This window comes from Typopeltis vanoorti, chromosome 1 (genome assembly GCF_054136105.1).
Source record: "Typopeltis vanoorti isolate ZY-2024b chromosome 1, IOZ_Tvanoo_1.0, whole genome shotgun sequence".
NCBI classification, from domain to species: Eukaryota; Metazoa; Arthropoda; class Arachnida; order Uropygi; family Thelyphonidae; genus Typopeltis; species Typopeltis vanoorti.
The window spans coordinates 149106548-149121425 of NC_143549.1; the positions used below are offsets into that span (position 1 = coordinate 149106548).

At 37.9% G+C, this 14878-nt stretch overlaps 1 protein-coding gene across 1 annotated transcript in view; it reads left to right on the top strand.

Annotated features, from left to right (window-relative positions):
• Window positions 1-14878, top strand: part of LOC150110531 (uncharacterized) — a 247977-nt gene that overhangs the window by 73750 nt on the left and 159349 nt on the right. The window lies entirely within an intron of this gene.

Here is a 14878-nt window from a genome sequence, read left to right on the forward strand (position 1 = left end):
ATTGTTCATTCTATCAAGTAGAGGTAACAGCCTGCATAGTGAATGAACAAAAAGGAAAAAGTATTTGAAAAACTCAGTTTAAAAAGAAAATTAACAGTTAGTCATTATTAAAATTGATAAGCATGAAAGGGGATACTTTAAACATATATTCTTAAAATTTGTATATCACTTTTCTACTCTCATAAAATACCATTATATTGAAATCATCAGTATAATAAGGAAGTCTTATTCTAAGTATCAATGTTATTCTAAATGGCACTAATGCAGGCCTAGTTGGCCATATGGTTAGCATATCCACTCTCCAACACAATGGAATTTGAACCAACAGGATGTTGGTTCAAATTCCATTGTGTGCCACCATAGACTTTTGTGATTATCTTTAAGTGGGAGATGAATTTCATTGTCCAGTGCAAGAACACCATCCCATTTATTGGAGGCCCTGAAGTGGCTTGAAAAAGTTCCATGTTTGGTTTCTGAAGTATGTAAAAGAACAAATTTTTAAAAAAAATTTAAAATTAACAAAAACGGGGAAAAATCCTTAGGCCACCGAACATTACTAATGTGCTGTATGTTTACAAAAGCCCTTCATGGATAGGACTCATATTTTGGGAGGGAGGACACCGCCTATTCATTTAGATCCTATGAGTTCAGTGTAAGTAAAAGTTGATTGTAGCCACGAAGAATAAAAAAATCCATTTAAATTAAACTGAAAGTTATTTCACATCAATTTGTTATGTATTGTAAATTTATTTATTTTTTTATTTTATTGTCGTTACTTCATTTAACGTTATTTGTGAGACTGTGTTTGTCCTTAATTTGTACCTCTTTATTTGTGGTGGAAACACTACTTACACCTTTCCTCGTACTATTCAATACTTAAACTCCTATGTGTTCTGTGGCCACCACTTAGATTAATCACGTGTGTGAATGAGATTAACAAGGGGATTGCCTTTGGCTAGAGCCAAACTCTTTGAGTTACCTCCTCGTTGGGTTCTGGAAAAATTTGTTTGTTATTGCTGTGCCATCCAGAACCCTTAGATTAGAAAACTTCTTAATCAAGGAGTGAACTCTCAGAGAGACCCACAGCTACTCATTCTATTAATACACATAATCTCAAGATAACTGTCTCCTATGCTAATTCTAGTTTGCAGTCATGGTCTCCGCTGTATGATTTAATTCCGCTAAGGTCCTAATTGAATGAGTGGTGCATTGGATTCATTTATCAGGCAACTAGTTAGGTAAAATATACAAAGGTTCATTTTATTTAACTCTTACACAATACAATCTCACCAAATATACACTCAGCTAAGATAATAGTTTCCTAAGTTACAGAATTTTATATAACATACTATATTCTATATATATGTATCTTGTCATGAGACAAGACTACCAAATCAATTGTTAGCTCTTATCTACTCTTTGATCTACAATTCCTTCCAAGCATAATTCTCTTAACCTCGCGTACTATTGTACTACAACATACCAAACATAATTGAAATTTATCTACTCTACTCTTTGATCTACAATTCCTTCCAAGCATAATTCTCTTAACCTTGCGTACTATCATACTACAACATACCAAACATAATTGACATTTACAATACATTAGAAAGCGTTCCCGAAGCCGTAACAATGCTATTAGACTAAATACTAAAGTCCTGGTTCCTATGTAATATGAGTTCTACTAATCAATGTTTCTATTCACTAATGTACAATAATTCTTCCTTTCACAACAAAAGTAACTAAAGGTTTGTACATTACCAGATTTCTAAGACTTCTTCAGGTCTGTTGCTCAATTTTTAATTCCTTTTACAGCTTAACTCTATCCTTTCCGATGTAGGCGCGAAACCGCTCTGCTTAAGTTGGTCCATGTGGTCTTGCAGAGCTGTTTTGCAGATTTTCTCGGGACACTGACGAAATGCTTACACATGGCTTCGCCGCATATCTCCGTCTAAACATCATTCCGGTGACTGATTTTTTTTTACCTACTCATCTCCGGGATGAGTAGGTAAAAAAAAAAAAAAGTTTTTACCTACCTATCTGGAGCTGGGACCCTCGAATAATAGGCACCAATGTCGAACAGGAGAGCATGAACAGGAATGCCAAAAGAGGGAGAGCTAGCTGGGGGAGCCAAACCCTTATATATTGCACCTTTAGCGGCCTTCTCATTGCGTCTCATTTTTCTGCCTGGTACCATTCTTCTGCACGCTGTTCTGATCTTCTCTCGTAGCATCTTCCGGGAAGCTCAGGCATGCACCGTGCTTACGTGACTGCCGTAGGCTATGCTATTAATCCGAGTGTCTAGCTCGCTCACTTTGAACTCATATTCTTACACGCTAACATATATTTCACAAAAATTATTTCTTCCATTGTTAACATACAAAGATAGGTAATATCTTTTACATAGACTCACTCAATGTCAAGATGCGTTATTCCTAAGTTTTTTTTCAAGTAATTTACAATCCTACTTATATACAAGTATATCCTTGTTGATTTGTTAAGGCTGGTTAAATCCTCAATGAAATATTTCCTAATGAAATCTCTTCATTCAAGATTTAACAAATTATGCATACTTTTTTATGTATGTATGTATAAAGGGAACTATAAATTAAAGATACCAAGAAATTATATACTTGGTTTAATCCTTTATCCCAGTGTAAGCAAACAAAGTTTGCACCTGAAGTATTTTCAGGACTGGGGCAACTCGTGGTAAAGGTGGTATGACTTCACATCTCTTGCCTTAGTATCCCATATCCAATTTGCATTATGGGTTGCCCCAGTCCTGGGGCAACCCATAATGCAAATACTTCAGGTGTAAAGTTTGTTTGCTTACACTTGGATAAAGGATTAAACCAAGTATATAATTTCTTGGTATCTTTAATTTATAATATAAGCAAGTAGAAAAACTTTCAGCAACAAATAAAGGGACCTACTTGGCCACTCAGTGACCTGTGTAGACAGATTAGTGTTACTTGACTTTTTGCTAACATTTCTCTTAAATGATCGTTATGTGATGTATTCTTATGAAACTTTGACTGCAGGTAATTGTGAAGTTGGTATATGGTGTTTTGCAATTACTTTATTATACAGTCTTAACCAATATATATATTATATCAGATTTTTAGGGTAATCAACTGCACTCAGCCACAGCAGTGAGAATGTTGGTTGGTCTGTTAGTGGCCATATCATCCACAATATGAGCCTGAAATTATCATTTTGGGGAAATCAACTCAGAGGTGCAGAGACAGACAGAAATTATGGAACAGTGCCTGCACAACTCAAATGAGAAATGCTGACCATTTACCATACCACTAGACATTGCTGGAGGTAGATGCATTTCATCATTTTTATAACACCAATTAGTCAAAATCACATTTGAACTCTGGAACCAGTTCCAGTTTTATTCAGGATTATAATGTTTGTCAATGAGAGTCTCAACATTTTTTTCTTTTCAAACATTAGTGGTGGTGGTTCTGGAAATCTATGCTGAAGAATTATGCTGGAGTATATTATGACTTAGGAGTATATTATGACTAGATAATCTCATTTCCAGCCTCCGTAGCTCAGTCGGAATAGACAAAGCCCTTTGGTCAGAAAGACCTGGGGTCAATTCCCATCCATGACATAAGGAACCTTTATCTGGTCTCTTTCGACTAAAGGTGAGTTAGCCAGTCTCATACTGGTAGAGGGTTTTTTCCCTCCTGGCAACTCGGGTTTTTTTGTCCCTGACAGACAAACCAGCCAGTAGAACACATGCAATTTACAGACAAGAATACTTGGAGGCATAGGGGGTAACCGCCTTATCCTCATATTACGGTTGAGAAGTGTCCAAGGATGTAATGTAATATAAGCATCCATAATATAATATAAGCACTTATAATATAATGTAGTATAAACAATTAAGTGCCCGTAGCCTTGGAAGGCATAGACGCTTAAGTGCCTGTTAATACAAACCTGATGGATGGAATCTCATTTTCTTTCTTCCAGATACACATAGAAAAGTCCAAGATTGTGTATGTGGAAAGATGGGACTGCACAGGCCATGCTTTTTTTGAAGAGGCAGTGAATCATTATAACTAATTCATAGTGTGCAGTTTGTTAATACAAGGTGATTTTGGAGGGAAAAAGCATGGATGTGGTGTCAGATGCTTGGAGAAATTGCCCCTAAATGAGTGTGAATGTGTCTGGATAATTGCCTGAAAATGTAGAACCTGTGCAGGAAAAGTGGGACTAGTTATGTTGCGGAGGTTTGGAAAGTGAAAGTTTGGAAATATGATGGACGGACGGTCATCATTGATTCCTCAACCAGACCGGTTGTGGAATCAATGCCAGCTTCCTATCTGAACTGTTCATGTTGTAAGAGTTACCTGAGCTCTCATGAGCCTGATGGTCTGCTTTTATGCATATAGACTAATGTCAGAAACATCAGGAATATAGCAATTGATTTTTAGCATTGGTACACAATATGGGACTAGAAATATAAAGTAATAGAAAGAATAATCTTAGTCAATGTTCATGGTAGGAAAGTGTCAGGTACACCAGAAATAGCTGAGTTATTAAATGCCCACTTCACTTCAATTTGAATATGGCATTCAAGCTAGATGGGATATTGGTATAGGTGGTGAAGAAATGTGCATAAGAGTTAGCAGTTCTTTGACCGAGCTTCTCTTCTTGAGTCTTACTGCATACATGATACCTAATGAACTGACAAAGAGCAAGACTGATATAGCAAATTATGGAAGCATTCAGTTTCTCTACAAGGTTTAGAGAGCCTAGTTTGGAGTTGCATTCAAATGTGAATAGAAAGCACTAGGACCTCTACAGAGAACAGTGCAGTTTTGTTAAGAGCAGTTTTTTTTTCATGTTCCTGTAAGAGTGACAGTAAAGTTACAGGAAGTGAATGCATATATTTTGGATTTTGCCAAGGCATTTGGCATGATTCCACATGTGGGATTGTTATACTAACTCAAAGAGAATAGTATGCAAAATAAACCTGTGACGTGCTAGAGTTGGCTTATTGGCACATATCAGAAAGTGATGGGTGGTGCTGAGTCTAAAAGGAAGCAGAAGTGCCACAGGTTCTCTTTGAACTATTGTTATATAACCAGCATATTAATGAAGAGGGTGGTGTAGAAATGATATCCAGTTATTTGCTGCTGATGCTAAGTTGGGGAGAGTGATAAGGGACATAATACAGGTAACCCTTGTATAACGCGGATGTTAGGTTCCACAGAAATGGTGCGTTATATAAATCGTGTTATGTGAGACTCGGATCGCATAGAAAAAGTAGAGTTATGTTCTGAAATCGTTTTTTTTTTTTTAAATTATATAAACAACAATGACATCCAACAAAAAATATTTTTATTTAATTCAGGTAATTCATGTAAGTTAAGAAAATATATAAACTATGAAACAAAATACATAGTATAAACTTATAAAAATACAAATTGTATGTAAACTTCATTGCCCATAATGCATAAATGTTTTAGGCAAAATAAAGTAAGTGCAGAATTTAATCATCATCACTGTCTTCAAAACGAACATTTCGTAGATGTTCTTTATTTAAGAGTGGCCGGACGTCGTCATCACTTGAAATCTCTTGGACGTCATTTGTATAATGCTCATAGCATACTTTGGCTGGTTAGTTATCAAGAAGTCAGTAATAAGATCTTGCTTACCACTATGCTACAAGTTTTTATTAAGTTCATAATACGGAGCTAAACAAATATCCAATTGTCTTGTGAATTTTACGGAGCGCTCCATTTGAGGGATCATTATCCGTAAAATAACTTCCATAACTTTCTTGCCAAGTCCAATCCTTTTGCTAATTTCTTTAAACTGAATTCTTTAACAGATTCATGACAATCAGAATCTTCAGCAGAACTTTCCCCACCATTTGGTTCGACACCATCTATTAATTGTATCAGTTTCTCCTAATTTAAATCAATCTCCCCATCAATTAATTCACTAATTTCGTTTTCGACAATATCACAAAAGCCCTCTATGTGGCCATTACTATACAAATAAATATTTTACATAAAAAAGCATTACATATTGTATGTAACTCAACAGAAAATAAAGTGCTCAGCTTGAGATTAACACACTTATGATTTTTAATGCGCTTTCCTGGCAGAAAACGAAGGCAACTTTCAACAATAAAGGCTTTATATAGTAACCAATTGACGTACATGAGTGCTAAAGGGTATTTCCCCTAATATGAATTTGCTACTTGTAACTATATGCACGATACGGGCAGAAGCAAATTTAACAAAGATAAAATTTGATTTTTAAGTTGAGCCGTTAAAAATATATGAAAAGATAAAGGGTAACTACAATTTGTAGACCGTGTTTTTATCGAAAATGTGTTGTATAAGAATCGTGTTGAACAAGGGTTATTACAATTTGTAGACTGCGTTATATCGAAAACGCATTGTATAAGTAAGTACCTCGTTATACGAGGGTTACCTGTATATACAGAATGCTTGCAGTTGACTTGAACAGACTGGTTATATGAACAAATGATAATGAATGTTGGTTCATTTTTAGTAGGTTAGGTTATACATTTCTTATAAGGGACATTTGTAGGAAGAGTGTTATTAATGGAAATATCCTTTCCTTTAGAGTTACATGTGATCAGCATTCATTTTAGACAAATTATGGACTCTACAACATGTTAGAAATAACTTTTATTCCCGACATTTTAACCTTCATATTAAGGTCATCATCTGGAGTATACACATATATACAGAGACAAGCTATATTACATTTCACACAGTATGCTAAAAAGACATTAATTTGATCAGCGGTTATTCTACTGGCCTGACCTCTAGTGAAAAATTAGATTAAATTGAATTAAAATAAATGAAATAAAATAAAGTAACTACATCAAAATTATATTCTATTTAAGACAGCATCAGGGAAAAAATTTTTTTTCTGTAGATAGTTTTATTACAACAAAAACGACGTCCTAATTTAACATTAGAATTGTTGTTAGATTTAAGAACCTGGATTACCTATAGTCCTGTTTATAATTAACTCTTATGTGGTTAGAATATGTACCTTCCGTATTCTTGGGATTTTTAGACCCTCATTATTGTTAAGATTAAGATCATTGATAAGAATTTCACAGGCCTCCTTAAATTTACGTTCATATACATAACACACTTATGATTGTTTACATCACACCTAAATGTAGTATGAGCATAATTTAAGGAGGTCTGTGAAATTCTTATCAACCACCCTAATCTTAACAATAATGATGGTCTAAAAATCCCAAGAATATGGAAGGCACATATTCTACCCACATAACCTTTCTCCCTAAGAGTTATTTATAAATAGGACTATAAGTAATCCAGGATCTTAAATCTAATATAACAATTCTCGTGTTAAATTAGGACATCATTTTTGCTATAATAAAACTATCTACGAAGGTTGTCTGAAAAGTTCTTGGCCTCGACCATAGATGGCAACACTATTGGCAAATTTTTTTTTTTTTTCCCCTAAGTTGGTACATCTGTCATAAGCATCCATATGAATTTGAAGTCATTCTATCAAGTAGTTTGTTTTATACAGCTGTCTGAAGCAAAAGTGTAGTCTGAATCCTTTGAAATGGATAAAATTGAGTATCCTGCAGTTATAAAATTCTTTGTAAAAGAAGGTTTAACACCAAAAGAAATTCATTCAAAGTTCATAAAAGTTTATGGGCACTCTTCTCCTTCGTTTTCAACAATAATGAAATCAGCTACCGAGTTTAAAAATGTGTCTGTACCAGCCTTGAAGATGATCCACGCGAAGGACGTCCAAAAAATGTGTAACAACACCAGAGAAATCATTTATCAAGTGCATCATATGGTATTGGATGACTGGCGAATCAAAGTGCATGAAATTGCTGAGACTATAGGCATTTCAAAAGAATGTGTAGGATATGTTTTGCATGAAGAATTGCAAATGAAAAGGTTTGCGCAAGATCGGTGCCATGCTTGCTCACAGCAGATCAAAAACGTACTTGCATGAAAATCTCTGAACAGTGCTTGGAGCATTTTAACAAGAATAAAACTGATTTTGTGAATCATTTATTACTATGGATGAGACTTGGATTCACCATTACACACCAGAATCCAAACAGCAGTCAAAACAGTGGACAGAAGCCAGTTGTTCAGCACCAAAGAAGACATTTCGGTTCCATCAGCAGGAAAGTCATGGCATCGGTGTTTTGGGATTATTAATTGTCTTGAAAAGGGGTAAAACAATAACCGGGGAATATTATTCTGATCTTTTAACCAGACCAGACAAAAAAATTCGTGTGAAAAGACCCGGTTTGCAGAAGAAAAAATCTTCCTTCATTAGGACAATGCACCTGCCCACAAAGGTGCTTTGGCAATGGGAAAATTAAGGGTCCTTCAGTATGAATTATTGAACATTCACCCTATTCTGCAGATTTGGCTCCCTCTGACTTCTATCTCTTCCCAAAACTAAAACTCTTCCTTGCTGGTCAGCATAATTTTTCAAATCAAGAGGTGATTGCAGCTGTAGAGGATATTTTGCAGATCTTACTGAGAACCACTACAGGGATGAGATGATGGCACTAGAGCATCGCTGGAATAAATGTATTGGTCTGAAGGGAGATTATAAACATAATTTTGAAATTATAAATTCGTTTTTTATTGTTAGGGTGAGAACTTTTCAGACCACCCTTGTATAGGGAAAAAAAATTTCTCTGATGCTGTCTTAAATAGAATATAGCTTTGCTGTTATTTTATTTTATTTCATTTATTTTAATTCAATTTAATCTAATTTTTCACTAGAGGTCAGGCCAGTAGAATAACTGTTGATCAAATCAATGTCTCTTTAGCATACTGTGTGAAATGTAATTATAGCTTGTCTTTATATATATGTGTATACTCCAGATGATGACCTTAATATGAAGGTCGAAATGGCCGGAAATTAAAATTATTATTTCTAACATGGTTATAGAGTCCATAATTTGTCTAAAATGAATTATTAGTGGGAACTTGCTGAAACCAGTCACTGAAGATAGAGACTTAGGGGTTACATTGGACGGTTATGATGGTTAAGGATCATTGCATTAGTTAACTGCACTGTTGAAGAAAAATGCTAACTTATCAAAGCCTTTACATAAGACCACATATGGACTATTGTATGTAGATATGGTCAGTTGGGTTCTGAAGGGATGGGGAGGCAAAGATCAGTTGGTAACCAAGATGTTTACTAGACAGTTGTATTGGTCATTTAATGTCTTGTTATTAGAAGAGATTGGGAAGATGGATTCAGAGATTGAGGAATAGGTAGACAAAAGGTATATAATAGCAACATGCAGTTAGTAAGGACATCTTATAGTATATACCAGTGTTTCTCAGTGTTCGATGGCACACTGATGAGAGAGGCAGAGGTGTGCTGCCTGTGTATACAACTATATTTGTATAAAACATTTTTAGACATGCATTTTCAATTTAGTTGCATTTGCTACCACTTATGTGAGTGTGGCTTTTCTACCCTCACTCGAATGTGGACCAAATTTAATCCAAAATTCAGTAACTGGAGCATAAATTAAGTGTGTTTGTCCAATATTCCTGAATAAAGATCTGTGCCTCCAAGCAGGCTCATATTTCACATTGAAAACAAGCACTTACATAATAAAATTCAAAATCTCTTAAATTTTTCATTTTTATCATGTCTTCTATAAAAATATATATCGTAATAGAATTTGAATATAGTCAGTGTAGTGTAAATTGTAAAATATACATTTATGGTTAATTACTCAAGAGTCCAGCATTAAGAAGACAGATGTGCCATGACAGAAATTTACATTGCCACATGTGCCACAGTCTGAAATAGTTTGAGAACCACTGTGCCTCCCTCTCATCAGTGTGCAATTGAACACTGGTATTATATTTTCCAGCTTATGACTGATGCGGGAGGTAGAACTCAGGGTTTTCTCTGGAAGCTGTTCAAGGATATGGTTAGAAAGCATATTGAAACCAGGTTCTCATATATGTGGAAACGGCTCTTGTCGTACATCTAGTGAATGTGTTCAAGAGGTGTAGCTATTTAAGTATGAGTGACTTAAGAGGTGCCTCCCTCAGTAAGTTCTTGTTTCTTAGTGGAGCATGTACAACAGATGTGTGGCTTGGCACAGAATTTATCACATGGCCATGATCTTTTCAAAACAACCATGTAAAGTTAAACATAGAGATAATAAATTTAGTTTAATCCTTTATCCAAGTGTGAGCAAACAAAGTTTGCACCTAAAAGTATCTTCAGGACTGGGGTAAGGTGGTACAACACCAGGGCAACTCCTTGCAAAGGTGGAGCAAGCTACCAACACTCCTATCATGCAAAACACATCTCCTTGCAGATATGTCTAATATTTTGCATTAAGGGAAGGGCCACTACCCAGACTAGTTTCGACCTTTATTGAGGTCTCTTCAGTGGGAGCCAGGCCCAAGTGGAGATCCCAGGCAGAAGCATTAGCAGGTCATCTCTACCTATAGGAGTTGCTAAATGGTGTGCCACTCTTTTTTAATAAATTACTCTGGATTTAGAGAAAGATGTTGAAAGTTTATTTTTCACTTGGTTAGAGTATAATAAATTTATACTCTAACCAAGAATTTTATTTTATTATGTAAGTGCTTGTTTTCAATGTGAAATATACTTTTATACTTAAAGTATAAATATACTGATTTATACTTTTTAATAAATTACTCTGGATTTAGAGAAAGATGTTGAAAGTTTATTTTTCACTTGGTTAGAGTATAATAAATTTAGTTTAATCCTCTATCCAAGTGTGAGCAAACAAAGTTTGCGCCTGAAAGTATCTTCAGGACTGGGGTAAGGTGGTTCAACACCAGGGCAACTCCTTGCAAAGGTGAAGCAAGCTACCAACATTCCTATCTCAGTATCTCCTATAATGCAAAACACATCTCCTTGCAGATATGTCTAATGTTTTGCATTAAGGGAAGGGCCACTACCCAGACTAGTTTCAACCTTTATTGAGGTAGAATGGGAGTTCATGTCTCTCATCATTGGCCTTTGGAGAATAAAGCATGCTGAGGATCAGCAGACAGTAAAAGAGGAGTATGATATAAGATAGAGTAGGATAGTAGGAGGTAAAAAGAGGCCTCAGTCAACCTGTTTAGCCTTATTGGCTAATTGGTCTGTAACATATCTCAATTTACCTGTTCAGAAAAAGGTTAAACATAGACTTTTGTCTATAGTTCACATATTATTTTATCTAAAGTAATGATTTACTCCAGTATTAATGAAGGTTCTTTTTATGTTACTAGATATGATATCCTTATTTTTATTCCAGGTAAATAATTTTTTTTTTTTTTTTTTTTAAAGACAAGATGTAAATAATAGGACTTATTTAAATATTTATTTTAAATCTAAAATAACAGGACTTAAGGTCCGGTAAGTAGGAATGAAGAGGAACTTACTGAGGAACGTGTATACCTGGTACCACTGGGACTTAGAATGGGGAAGAGACTGGCCCGGGAGATGCCGCTCACGAGGAGCGGCACCGCCTCGCAGTAAGCCTTCGCCGCCCGGGTTCTCAGCTCTCCCCCCCCCCTTGTTTGGAGTAAAGAAACCGTGCCAGCGAAAGCTTTGTGGCTAGGGGAGACAAAGTGGTTATTCTTTTTCCTGGGGTGGGGGGGATGGTTGGTTTTTTTGGGTTCTAAAGAGATATACAGGGCCTGATGCGTCCCTGTATAAGAAAGCATATTGTCGGTGGTTTGCAGTATTGATTCACAAATTTAAAGTCTCCTAGTAAGTGCCTTTCTTGTGCAAGAAATTTGGGTAAGTAGAAAAAGAAACCTTTTCTTATTCTTGCATACATTAAATTTGCGTCTCGTACCTGGGATTTTTTCCGTACTTTCCAGATGTGATATTTTAGTACATTGATTAGGAAGATAGCGAACTTTTGGGTTTTTTGACTGGTGGCGGGAATTGTAGTCGTACGACCTCTTCTACTGTTAGCATGGGGATTCCCAATGCTGTGCTGAGTCTCCGCCAGATGCGTTGGGCTGGTGGGCAAAAATAAAAGAAGTGGTCCACCGTTTCCATGTCCCGGCAGACATCGCAGAATGGGTCGCACGGGTTAGGTGCATATCAGGATTTCACCTGTTTCACCGGGAGCCGCCCGTAGGCTATTCTCCAGGCTAGATCCCGATGAAAAGGCTGTCCCCAGCTATTTTTGATGTTTCTGAAGAGAATTTCATTATTTGTACTAAGATTGGGTGTATCACACCTGGAAAGCTGGAAGAAATCCCAGTATACTGCTTTGGGTTTGTGTGTGAGGATTGCTATTCCTCTGTCTCTGAGTGTTGTGATCGATTTCACTACTGTACGGTACCACTTGGGCACCCCCCTTGCGTGGGGTCCAGCATAGTCCGTGATCCCAAAGAGGGGGAGGAAAAGTCCTATAAAATATCTAATTAGTAGGCCAGAAATGTGGTTGGAGTTTAAGACCTTCCGTACGGTTTTGAACGTGTTTGCTTGTAGCAAGCTTTTGTGATCGGGCAGAGCATAACCCCCTTCTTCCTGTCTGAGTTGTAGGTATTCTTTCCTTACTTCTCGTTTTCTCCCATTCCAGAAGAAATCCAGGAGTTCTTTGGATAACTTATTTTCTTGTGCCAGTGTGATGCCTGTGATATTGACAGTGTGCATCAGCATTGGGGTGACGATTGTTTTTATTACTGTCGCTCTGCCATAAAAGGAGAAGAAGGTTGGTTTGAACAGCCTTATCCTTTCCCTGCTTGTCTCCTGCAATTTTTGGATTGGTAGTGCTAGGGTGTCTGAAAAGGGCACGCCTAGTATAGTTAGGGGCTGTGTCTGTAGCGTTAAACCGTAGGGAAGTCCAGTGCTATGGAAATTTCCGAAACTTTTGATTTTGGTTTTTTGTGCGTTAACGCAAAGACCACTGACTATGCTGAATTTTTGCAGCGTGTGCAGATAGATATAGATGGACTCAGAGTCTCTGAGTGTAGCCACTACATCGTCCGCATATGCCACTATTTTACATTGTCTGGAGCCTTGGGGCAGTGGAATACCGTTAATTGCAGGGGTGTTATCAATTCTTTTGATTAGGGGTTCTAATACTAGGGAAAAGAGGAGGGGGCTTAGCAGGCAGCCCTGCCTAACCCCTCTCTTTATGTGGATTGGTTCTGTCAGAAACCCATTAATAAATAGTTAGGTCGTGGCTTCCGCGTACATGTTTTTAATTGTACCCCGAAGTCTCGGGCCCACGCCTGTTTTTTGTAGGATGTTCTGCAAGTACCTGTGGTTGATGCTGTCAAACGCTTTCTCCAGGTCGGTGGAGAGAAGTGCCAGGGGGTATTTTTTTTCCTTAGCCAGTCTGATCAAGTCTCTTAACAAGAAGAGATTGAGTTCCATAGATCTACCGGGGATCCCGTAGACCTGTGAGCTTGTTATTATATTTTCGATACCGCCCTTAAGGCGCGTGCAGATAATTTTTGCAAAAATCTTGTAGTCTACGTTGGTTAGGGAGATTGGACGCCAGTTATTCGACAAAGTCCGATCTCGGTCTTTCTTGGGGATAAAGATGGTGTGGCTCTTAACGAATTCCTCGGGGATGTTTCCCGAAGTGAGGAATTCGTTAAAGATGTTTATTAACGCTGCCAATGCAAATTCCCAGATAGATCTATAGAATTCTATCCCCAGTCCGTCTGGCCCTTGGGTCTTCTTTGTTTTCATCATTCTGCACGTGGCCTTTAATTCGGCTGCAGTTATCGGCCTGTCCTGCAGGGCACTAAGATGATTGGGAAAACGTGTTGCGTCCCACTCACTGAAGTCATCCGTGCCCTGCCGGTCAGAGAAGATACCGATATACTGCTGATGAAAGTGATGGAGTATTTCGTTTGTTGAGCATAAAATCTGGCCCTTCTCCTTGATCTGGTGAATCGTTTTCTCATCATTAGCCGCCACCCGTTGTTGGTTGTAGAATGCGGCGGAAGGTTTTTCCAAATTTCTGAGATAGAGTCTCGTTCGAAAATCGAAGTCTTCGACTCTACTCTGCCGCTCTTGCTGCAGCTCTATTTCTACTTGCCTGATAAGATGTCCGCAGGGAACTCCGCTCCGTTCGTTTGTCCAATACCAGCCGAGTTCCCTGTAGAGATCCCTCAGCCGTTTGCGTTGTTGGAAGGCTCTTTCGCGCCCGCATTTTTGGAACAGTTCCCTAGCCTGCCACTTGAAGCTCAGCCAGTTTTCCCAGTCCCAGTTGGTGTTTGTCCATCTCTCACAGAGGTTCTGTAGCTGGTCGCTAAAAAGACTGGGAAAGGTGGGAGGAAGCCTCCAAGGCCCTCTGGCTGTTTCCATAACCTCTGGGAGTGTGATTTTGAGTATGACCATTTTGTGGTCGGTTGTCATGTTGTGCACTGCAGTGTGACGTATCCTCTGAACATATTGTTCCAAGTTTTGGGACACGTACACCCTATCTAGTCTTTCTAGTCTTGTCGCTATCTGGCCGCGGCACCACGTAGTTTCTACTTTGGAGGGGTTATTCCGCCTCCAGATATCGACGAGATCAAAATTAATACAGCATCGTTTTAAAGCGTCAATGCCGCCAGTTCCGTTGTTTGGATTCCCACCGATTTTGTCTAGACGTGTGTCTTCCACACAGTTCCAGTCTCCTGCAACTATTAGGTGTTCTGCTCCCAGGAGATAGTTTTCAAGGGCAGAGAAGAGACCAGTTCTGTGGTATGGATTGTTCGGGGCGTAAACTGCAGCCAGTCGGATGGTATGGCCACCGTTACTAGGCGTCCTGTGGCGTCTTTTTGGACGTGAAAGAACCCCCCGCGATTGGGGGGCGAATTAGTATCCCCACCACTCGCGAGTGAGC